The sequence below is a fragment of the Eriocheir sinensis genome, unplaced genomic scaffold (assembly GCF_024679095.1).
Source record: "Eriocheir sinensis breed Jianghai 21 unplaced genomic scaffold, ASM2467909v1 Scaffold138, whole genome shotgun sequence".
In the NCBI taxonomy this organism is placed as follows: Eukaryota; Metazoa; Arthropoda; class Malacostraca; order Decapoda; family Varunidae; genus Eriocheir; species Eriocheir sinensis.
The window spans coordinates 1-9,925 of record NW_026110717.1 but is presented as its reverse complement, the minus strand read 5'-3'; the positions used below and the strand labels follow the sequence as shown (position 1 = coordinate 9,925).

General features: G+C 45.9%; 1 long non-coding RNA gene across 1 annotated transcript; it reads right to left on the bottom strand.

Moving 5' to 3' along the window:
- Positions 1-277: 277 nt before the first annotated feature.
- On the bottom strand, positions 278-4,732 carry LOC126989933 (uncharacterized). The gene is made up of 4 exons (XR_007743892.1): positions 3,553-4,732; positions 2,155-2,242; positions 1,021-1,156; positions 278-433 (listed from the first exon to the last, which is right to left on the bottom strand). It is a non-coding gene; the product is annotated as an uncharacterized LOC126989933 (long non-coding RNA).
- Between the last annotated feature and the right edge of the window lie 5,193 nt (positions 4,733-9,925).

Genomic DNA, 9,925 nt, shown 5'->3' with positions numbered 1-9,925 from the left:
TCTCCTGAGGTGCACCGAGCTGCTGGCCGGGGAGCAGCCTGAGGTCATGGTGCCTCCGCCTGCACCTGGAAGGGGACAGAGGTGGCTGGTTACTTGGGGCCTGGAAAATAAATAATGATATTAATAATAGTAATGATAGCTTTATTTCATCCAGAGCAAGTATACAGGAAAGCAAGGCAAAAGAGAGAATAAAATTTGACCAGTTCTCTCTCTCTCTCTCTCTCTCTCTCTCTCCTTTCCTTCTCTCCTTCCTCTCCTTCCTCCCCCTCCTCACCAGCATCTTGTGGACATCCGCCGGTGTCTTGCCCTCCACATTGAAGGTGTTGACCCCTGCACCTCGTCGGCAGCATGGATGAGGCCGGAGCAGTCAGCCATGCATGATGCGGGTGATGATGATGGCTCCGGAGTGGTCGTCCTGCTTGATGGTGGCTCCCTGGGGGTAAGTAAGGAAGGAACGTGTTAATGTTTGAAGACGCTGCCATTGCCACCACAAATTAATTTTTGTTTTGTTTTCTGTTTATTGGGGGCAAAGGAGGGAGTTCAAGGGCAAGACAGACAGAGAGATAGAAGGAACAGAAGCCAGGGAAAGGAAGGGAGGAAAGAGAAAGAAGGAAAAAGAACAAGAGGAAGGAAGGAAAGAGTTTACCAGCGGAAGGGATGAAAGAATGAAGTTGCTGGTTAACCCTTGCATAAAGGGTTTGGACAGTATAGGGATGAGCAGGAGTGGAAATACAGACGAAGGGAGGCTGTTCCAGAGTTTACCAGCGAAAGGGATGAAATAATGAAGATGCTGTTTGACTCTTGCATAAGGGATTTGGATAGAATAGGGATGAAAGAATGAACATGGTGGTTAACCCTTGCATAAGGGATCTGGATAGCATAGGAATGAGCAAGAGTAGAGTCATGACAGTGAGGGGGACTTCAGGATGGCAAATATCAAGCTTGATGTACAAACAAACCTAAAATTAAGACACAGAACTGAGGAGAAAATGTACGGTTCCCCCCCAAGCCACGACCAACCTGGAGGTGTGGCGACTACAGGATTGCTGGCGTCCGGTGAGGGTGTGGTGCGGCTGTGTGTCTCCCTCATGATAGGAATTCCGATCTCCTCCACACTGGACATCAGAGCCTGGCATGTCTTGCACGTGCGGTTGATCTGAGAGGAGGAGGAAGAGGAGGAAGAAGGTTTAGTGTTGACTTCGGCAAAACCTAGTGATCTTATTTGTTACTGGGGGAGCTTTGGGGGTCTTGGCAAACCTGGCGTGTTCTCATTTTTTGTTGATTTTTAAGGTTAGGGGCAAGACAGAGCTAGTTTGTTGATTGTGACTTTGAAAACATTGTTCTAGACCCATCATCATCATCATCATTTCATCGACGCCTGCTCCTAGGAGCTCCCACCAGAGGATGGCCAAGGCAGAAGAGCTTCCAACTTTCTCTATCCAGACACTCCCTCCTTGCCTGCTCAAAGTTTCTCAAAGATCTTTCCCCCCTCTCCCTAACGTACTCTTGCACCCTATCCCTCCATTTCACTGGAGGTCATCCTCTAGCATTCCCTCCCTCTATCTCGCTCACATACACCCTTCTGGTCATCTTACTCTCCTCCATTCACTCCATGTGGCCAAATCACTTTAAAGTCTGTCGCTTCACTTCTTCCACCACTCCACACTTCTTCCCTTCACCCCTGTGACACATTCCAAAACGCTCGTACACACTTTCATTACTCATTCCATCCATTCTACTCACACCACAAGCACTCCTCAAATAACTCATTTCCACTGCCTGCACTCTAGACCTCTGACTTTCATTCCAGGCCCATGTTTTACTTGCATATGTGAGGGTTGGTACTATTATTGTATTTCTCAAATCCCTCTTTACCTCCATGCTCACACTTCTGCCATTCATGATTCGTCCCAAAGACCCTACCACCCTTCTTCCTTGCAATGCCCTTATTCTTGTCTCTCCCTCCATACCACCATGCTTACACATAACTGATCCAATGTACTTAAGCTCATTGACCTCCTCCATTTCTTCACCATTCAAAATTATTTTGCATTCTTTTTCACATTCAATTCCCACTCTATATGGGCATACAAAATCTACAACCTCACTTCTACTTCACTCACAAACCATCACTTTACTTTTGTTGACATTTACTTTCAGCTTTCTCCTGTTACACTGACGGAACACCTTCCTCTGCAGGGACAGGGGCAGGCTGCTGTTACAGTGACCCAGGCAGTGTTTGCTGTGTACAAACACACACCCCTTAGAGAAGTGTTAAGTAGTACATATTTATGTTTGCACTATTAAACAATTACACTGGTGTCATTTCCATAGCTGGGCATTATCGCGATACTTTATCGCTGATAACAAAATCGGATTATTGACCATCCGCTACTTATTTAAATATATATCGGTATCTTCGTTACTTTTGTAACCAAACTAGCGATAATCGCTACTTTTTTTCCGCCTCTCAGAAAAAAACATTGTCTCCTCCCTACTGCGCATGCGTGGCCCGGTATTGTATGAAAAAACTTCGGGGTATGAAATATCTTCGGTGATGAGGTATCATACTTAGATCATGAAAATTAAAACACTACGTTATTTTTTTTATGCTACTCAAAAATCAATATATCATAGAGAAAAATCATTTAACTTTGCCCCAAAAATGATTATTCACTACCTCAAATTTGATATTCCATATTCGTTTGTGACCATGCCATGATACTGATACGGTGTGTTATTTTGTCCCATCGTCAAAAGCTGGCGTTTTTTTACACTGGTCTCGTGTGAACTGCATGCTCAGACCATTGAGTAGATTACAGTCTCACAATGCTTTTTCACACATTAAGAGTTGCTGGAAAGCTGAATCAGACAAACAGTACCACCATCCTCGCTGTTTCTAGAACGACGTACACTCTGTACATATAAATACAACTCGTACAGAGTGTCGTTCTAGAAACAGCGAGGATGGTGGTAGTGGTACTATATGTCTGATTCAGCCTTCCAGCAACTCTTAATTACGGTTTAAAAGCTTTGTGAGACTGTACAGGTCTACGCTTGCTGGTCTGAGCATATACCGTTCACGAGAGACCAGTGTTTGTAAACAATTTTTGACGGTGGGGACGCCAAATAACACAACACCGGTTCAGGCATTTCTAGTATTACCGTCCATATGTACGTGTCAACGTGTGGTTTTAAGGTTTTGTAAGTTTCCTAAAATACAGATAATGAAAATTTTAATTCATCAATGTTGTTCCATCTGAGATATCAATATAGTATCGTCTTCGCATATCGGAATTGTGGATTTATATCGGTTATCGGTTATTGCCTATATTTGTGTCTCTAGTTAACGAATATCGGTTATCGCCGTTAAGGTTTTTCGTTATCGGTTATCAGGAATAAGGTTTCTGTTATCGTGCCCAGCTATGGTCATTTCTGTCTTTTATTTACACATCATTACTCCAGGAGCATCAAGTGGGAAAGGTGAGCTATACTTTAAGACATAGAAGGAAGAAATTGGTACTGGCAAAAAATAATAATGAGGAAAGCAACCTTTGAAAGAGTAGACACACACAGCAACCAGTGTGCTCCCTTGGTGGAGAGGTTGACGGCTAGCTATGAACACACCGGTCTGGGTTATAATGACGACCCACCCAGCTGTTCATCCTGCCTTTTGGGTTGGTCTATAAAAGGGAACCTGGGCAAGGCAGCTGTGGTGACCCAGATACTGTAGTGGCCATGTCCTGGGGCTGAAGGGTCCTTACCCGCTGCTGGCTCAGGGGCCAGAGGGATGGAGATGAGCACCACAGCCAGGCACACTTGTAACATGTGCCCCAAACTTTACCTAATTACTGCAAACCAGGCCTACAGAATGAATAAGAAATCAGGAGAGAAATGGAGTGGAACAATTTTGGTAAACATTGTATTATTATGACTATAAACCTGCCCCTCTCCCTGAGGAGAAGGGTGCAGTCTGTGCATATTCCCAGCCCTAAAATGTGCTTCATAAACTCTGCACCTCACACAAGATCCAGAGAGAAGTTAAGAAATGTGCCAAGCTGAATGGAGAAGAATGCCAGGCACAACATGGGGAGACAGGCCTTGAGTGTCCTGGACCAGGGAACAGACAAAGGTTAAAGGTGTCCTGGTGCCTATGAAAGGTGAGGCTTGGACTTGTGCACTTCATCTCATGCACCTCACAACAGCTGAGGAACCAAAGCACCCAGCCAGCGTGTAAGTCAGGGCAGACAGAGAAGCAGGACGTGGAATTAGAAGCTTTGTGGGGCAGGATGAAGTGTATTAACATCAGACACAGAGACAAATGGACTTTGTTTTCATTAAAGGAAGCAACTCCAGGGGGAAAAAAACACTAATCTCTGCTCCAATAAAATAAAGTATAGAGGAGCTGCCAAAAAGAGTTGTGAAAGACCTTCATCCTATAGCAGAGAAATAATGGGCTGTATAACTCAACATTTTGGCACCCAAGCACACATACTTGGCAAGGCTTTCATAGGCATTTTGGGCATTTCCAAGGACAGTTTTATGACCCTGGTGGTAGTTTGACCCTTCTTCTGTACCATGAACCTAAAAGAGCACTCATGAGAACCCAATTTATCTCCTGTTTGGCCTTTGGAAACAGTTGATGTGATGGACGAAAGCGTTTGATAATACCGACCAATACATGACAATGACGATGACGTGTGTACTGATGCAAAATTGAGTATATATAAGAGTGAGGAGACCTTAGTGAAGCCACAGTGAAGCCTGCCATTCCAGAGTCCCATCCAGAGGTGTTTAGGTCCCTGGCCTGCAGGCTGGTGGTGGTGACCTGCCCGCGGTGCTTCAGGCCGCCGGCTTCCTTCAGGGAGGACGTGAAGAGTGACTCAACAACCTCTGCAATAAGAACAGTCTCACCATTACCGGCATTTGTTGGGCTCGGATAACTTGAACAACTTTGTGGAGTGTGGACAGCCTCAGGATGTTTGTACATGTTTGTGTTGACTTTTGTAGTGACATGAAGAGGGGCTCAACAGCCTGTCTTAAGGATAAATAACTACAGCATTACTTGTTTGGCAGACTCAGAAGAGCTGGACAAAATCAAGGCATCCTGACAGGCAAAACATATGTTTACACCTCCCTCCCTTCCCTATCACCCCCTTGTTCATCGCCGACACTTTTTATCATTCTTTTCACCCTTTCGTTTAAAGCCCTTCCCTCCACCTTCCCTGGCACACTGAGTCACCTTATTCCCTGTGACTGCCACAACCATCCCTTCTTCCTTCCCGTTTGTTCAGTGGCACAGTGACGGCCCTCCTCCAGTGTTCCGGCACCTCACCCTGCTCACAAGCTTGGCCATGTGAGGCGTTGGTGTAAAAGTTGTGACAAACCAATCAAAGCGGTAGTACTGTTTTTAGCAGTATCTGGCACCTGAATTCTTGCTGCATTGTGCGGTGAAGCAAGTTTCAGAAAAAGCAGCCTTAAACCAGGTGATTCATAGGCCTAAAGTTGTGTGACTTCTCCGTTGAAGTCCCCAATTTATCTCGACTTCTTTCTGAAAGCTTTTTGTTCTCTAAACAGTTTGTTGATGTCACTCTACCAAAATATTCATATACTCTGTCTACTTTCCCTACTGTTCCTTAACTGTCTATTTTGTATCGTCTGTCCAGCATGCATTCCCTCCCTTCCTCTTCCACACACCTTGTGTCCCACTACGTCCCAGGCTGCCCTTGACACTGAACTCTTCTCAACCCGTCTGCTGTAACTGGCACAGGTTTTGCCTTCACTGTTATCCTGGTAACATACAGTACCAGGTCTTTCTCTGCCTCTGTGGTGGATAGTGGAGTGTTTCCCATGTGGTATTGGTGTACTGGATATCCCTTCACTGTTATCCTGGGAACATACAGTCCCAGGTCTTTCTCTGCCTCTGTGGTGGATAGTGGAGTGTTTCCATGTGGTATTGGTGTACTGGATATCCCTTCACTGTTATCCTGGTAACATACAGTACCAGGTCTTTCTCTGCCTCTGTGGTGGATAGTGGAGTGTTTCCCATGTGGTATTGGTGTACTGGATATCCCTTCACTGTTATCCTGGTAACATGCAGTACCAGGTCTTTCTCTGCCTCTGTGGTGGATAGTGGAGTGTTTCCCATGTGGTATTGGTGTACTGGAGTCCCTTAACTGTTATCCTGGTAACATACAGTACCAGGTCTTTCTCTGCCTCTGTGGTGGATAGTGGAGCATTTCCCATGTGGTATTGGTGTACTGGATATCCCTTCACTGTTATCCTGGTAACATGCAGTACCAGGTCTTTCTCTGCCTCTGTGGTGGATATTGACATTTCCATGTGGTATTGGTGTACTGGCTATCCCTTCACTGTTATCCTGGTAACATGCAGTACCAGGTCTTTCTCTGCCTCTGTGGTGGATAGTGGAGCATTTCCCATGTGGTATTGGTGTACTGGATATCCCTTCACTGTTATCCTGGTAACATACAGTACCAGGTCTTTCTCTGCCTCTGTGGTGGATAGTGGAGCATTTCCCATGTGGTATTGGTGTACTGGATATCCCTTCACTGTTATCCTGGTAACATACAGTCCCAGGTCTTTCTCTGCCTCTGTGGTGGATAGTGGAGCATTTCCCATGTGGTATTGGTGTGCTGGATATCCCTTCACTGTTATCCTGGTAACATACAGTCCCAGGTCTTTCTCTGCCTCTGTGGTGGGTAGTGGAGCATTTCCCATGTGGTATTGGTGTGCTGGATATCCCTTCACTGTTATCCTGGTAACATACAGTACCAGGTCTTTCTCTGCCTCTGTGGTGGATAGTGGAGCATTTCCCATGTGGTATTGGTGTGCTGGATTTCCCCTCCCAAGGTGCAGGACTTTACATTTTTCTTCACTGCATTGTAGCAGCCACTTTTTGCTCCTGTCCTGTAGCTTGGTGAGGTGTTCTGGCAGGAAATCTGCAGCCAAGGGGTTAAGACTCTCACATCCTCACTCACTCCAGCACTGTGTTTCACTCCTACTCTTGCTCTGCCAAATACTTCCCTCACCTTCCTTCTGTACCTCTGCTTGTACCAGTCTCTCACTTGACACTTCCTTCCTCACATTAGATCTCTTCCTATTCCCTTAAATTCCCACTCGTCTCTCATCCTTACATTTCCTAATACCAGACTGTTGTGCCTGTCTTCCAATCACTGCATCACAATTCTCAGGTTCAGTTTCCCAGATATTTTGTGTGTACTTTATTTTGCCCTGGCAGGAGAGGCAAGATTTCAACCAATATCAGACACAGCTTCTATCTTACTCCCCTGTTGGTGGGAGAATTAGTCCCAGAAATCACGGTGACACTGCATACTAAATCACGGTGAATGGTCTGAGAGGTGGGATGAGTCTTGGCTGTGTGAAGTGTTGTACTGAGGAGGGGAAGACTGAGGTGGTCGGGACAGGAGGCGAGAATGGGTGAGGGTGAGCGACACAGTAGATTATGGGTAGTGTTAATGGAGGCAGACCAAAGAAGACACAGGATGATACAGTACAGAAAGACCTACAGATCCTTGGTACACTGAGGTGCTTTGGCTGTATGGATGGAGAGGAGTGAAGGGTGAGGGAGGCAGCAGGTGATGGGTAGTGTTGGTGGAGGCAGACCAAAGAAGACACAGGATGATACAGTGCAGAAAGACCTACAGATCCTTGGTTCCTGAGGTGCTTTGGCTGTATGGATGGAGAGGAGGAGTGAAGGGTGTCAGGGTGAGGGTGAGGGAGGCAGCAGGTGATGGGTAGTGTTGGTGGAGGCAGACCAAAGAAGACACAGGATGATACAGTACAGAAAGACCTACATACCCTTGGTTACTGAGGTGCTTTGGCTGTATGGATGGAGGGGAGGAGTGAAGGGTGAGGGAGGCAGCAGGTGATGGGTAGTGTTGTTGGAGGACGATCACAGAAGACACAGGATGATACAGTGCAGAAAGACCTACAGACCCTTGGTTACTGAGGTGCTTTGGCTGTATGGATGGAGAGGAGTGAAGGGTGTCAGGGTGAGGGTGAGAGAGGCCGTACAGTTTATCCTCATCTTACGCAGAGGGGGCTTCGTGGTGCAGTGGTTAGCACACTCGGCTCACAACTGAGAGCCCGGGTTCGATTCCCGGGCGGAGTGGAAACATTTGGGCAGCTTTTCCGATACCCTACGCCCCTGTCCACCCAGCAGTGAATGGGTACCAGGTATTAATCTGGGGTTGTGTCCCGTCTAATGGGATCTGTTCCCTTCTATAATTCCTTCCCCCTCCTGTCTCTCTTCGGCATATGACCACAGATGTTGCGCCGACTAAACAAAACTTTTCATCTTACGCAGTTTATTGTAACGGGAAATTCGTCTAACCCGGGCATGATTCCACGGTAGGGAACTCTAACTCAACCACAGAAAAATTACTGTAATGCTTGATGTCTCTCGCTCTCAGCCACTAACTAATCAGCACCCCGCTCCTCCTCGCCTCAGGCCGCCCCCTCCCCACCCTGCCGCCCCTCCCTGCTACTCCCAGGCCCATTTTGTGGCACACACTGCATAGAGGCTGCTGCTGCTGCTGCCCGAACCCTGCCTGGAGGTGGTGGTGTGACGCTGGAGGAGGGAGGGAGCTTGTGAGGGGATGACATTTCTGTTAACACCATTATGAAACAAGACAGGGAGGAAGAGGAAAGAAAACAACAAGAGGAGGAGGAGGAGGAGGAGGGGGAGGTGGAGGAGGAGGCCAAGACTATGCTTCCTGCATCCCATTCTGAGTCATGTTGTCAGGACCCAGAAAACGAGGAAACAGAGGAGTGAGATATACAACTGTGTAAACACCTGACAGGACAAACACTAACAAAAAGGGTGACATATATATAAGTGTAAACATCTCAAGTACAAAAGAGGGGAAACAACGAGGGTAAAGGAAAACAGATACCCCGAGAGGAAAGGCAGGTATACAACTGTGTAGACATCTGACAGGACAAACACTAACAAAAAAAGTGACATATATAACAGTGTAAGCATCTCAAGTACCAAAGAGAGGAAACAACGAGGGTAAAGGAAAACAGATACCCAGACTCAAATACAGAAAACAGATGCCCAGTGGGCGTGGTCAGAAAGTGTGAACAACCATTGAAAAGACTCTGACCTGTGACGTCAGTTGTGGCGACATGTTATGAGCCAATAATTTAACAGAAAAATCACTGTGGGAGTGTCTTAAGACTGACTCACGAATAGCAGGAGAAGTAAAACAATACAACATAATGAGCGAGCAGATGGGTGTGACAGGAAGTATTGGCCATTGGTTATGTAGAAAATTAAGGGCGTGTCAAGGATGTAAGTCCGCCTCAAGCAAAGAAAAATGTGGCCTAGAAATCAGTGATATAGGTAGACCGAGCTTGGTTCTCGCCTCAAGCAGACCTGCTACTCACGCAGCCGAGAATGGCTGTTGTGATCTTAATCGTGAGTAGAAATTGAGAATCTAAGGAAACCGACTGTATTGTCCTGGAGATTATATTGTGAGGAAATGTGTAGTAGGAATGTGAGGTACAGGATAGTGATTATTTGTTTGCGATGTTAAGCAGAAATGGAAACCACAGCGTGTGGTATAATTGGGTGTTTCCATGACTTGTAGTAGATTATACTATAGGAATATGTTATTAGGATTTTGTGAAGAGAGTACATAATGATTGTGACGTAAGCAGAGAGATACAAACCACTGCTTGTGGAACGACGAGTGTTATTATTATTGGCAACAACTGAGCACATATTGTAGTATTATGTTTAAGACATGTCGTTTGTCATATGTTGTATCCATTGCTGAATATGCCAGAGTGTTATGATCGTCTGAGCATAGAATATTGCGTAAGGCAATTATTTTCATTTAATCTTAAATAAATGTAAATTATATTTTCCCTTGTCTAT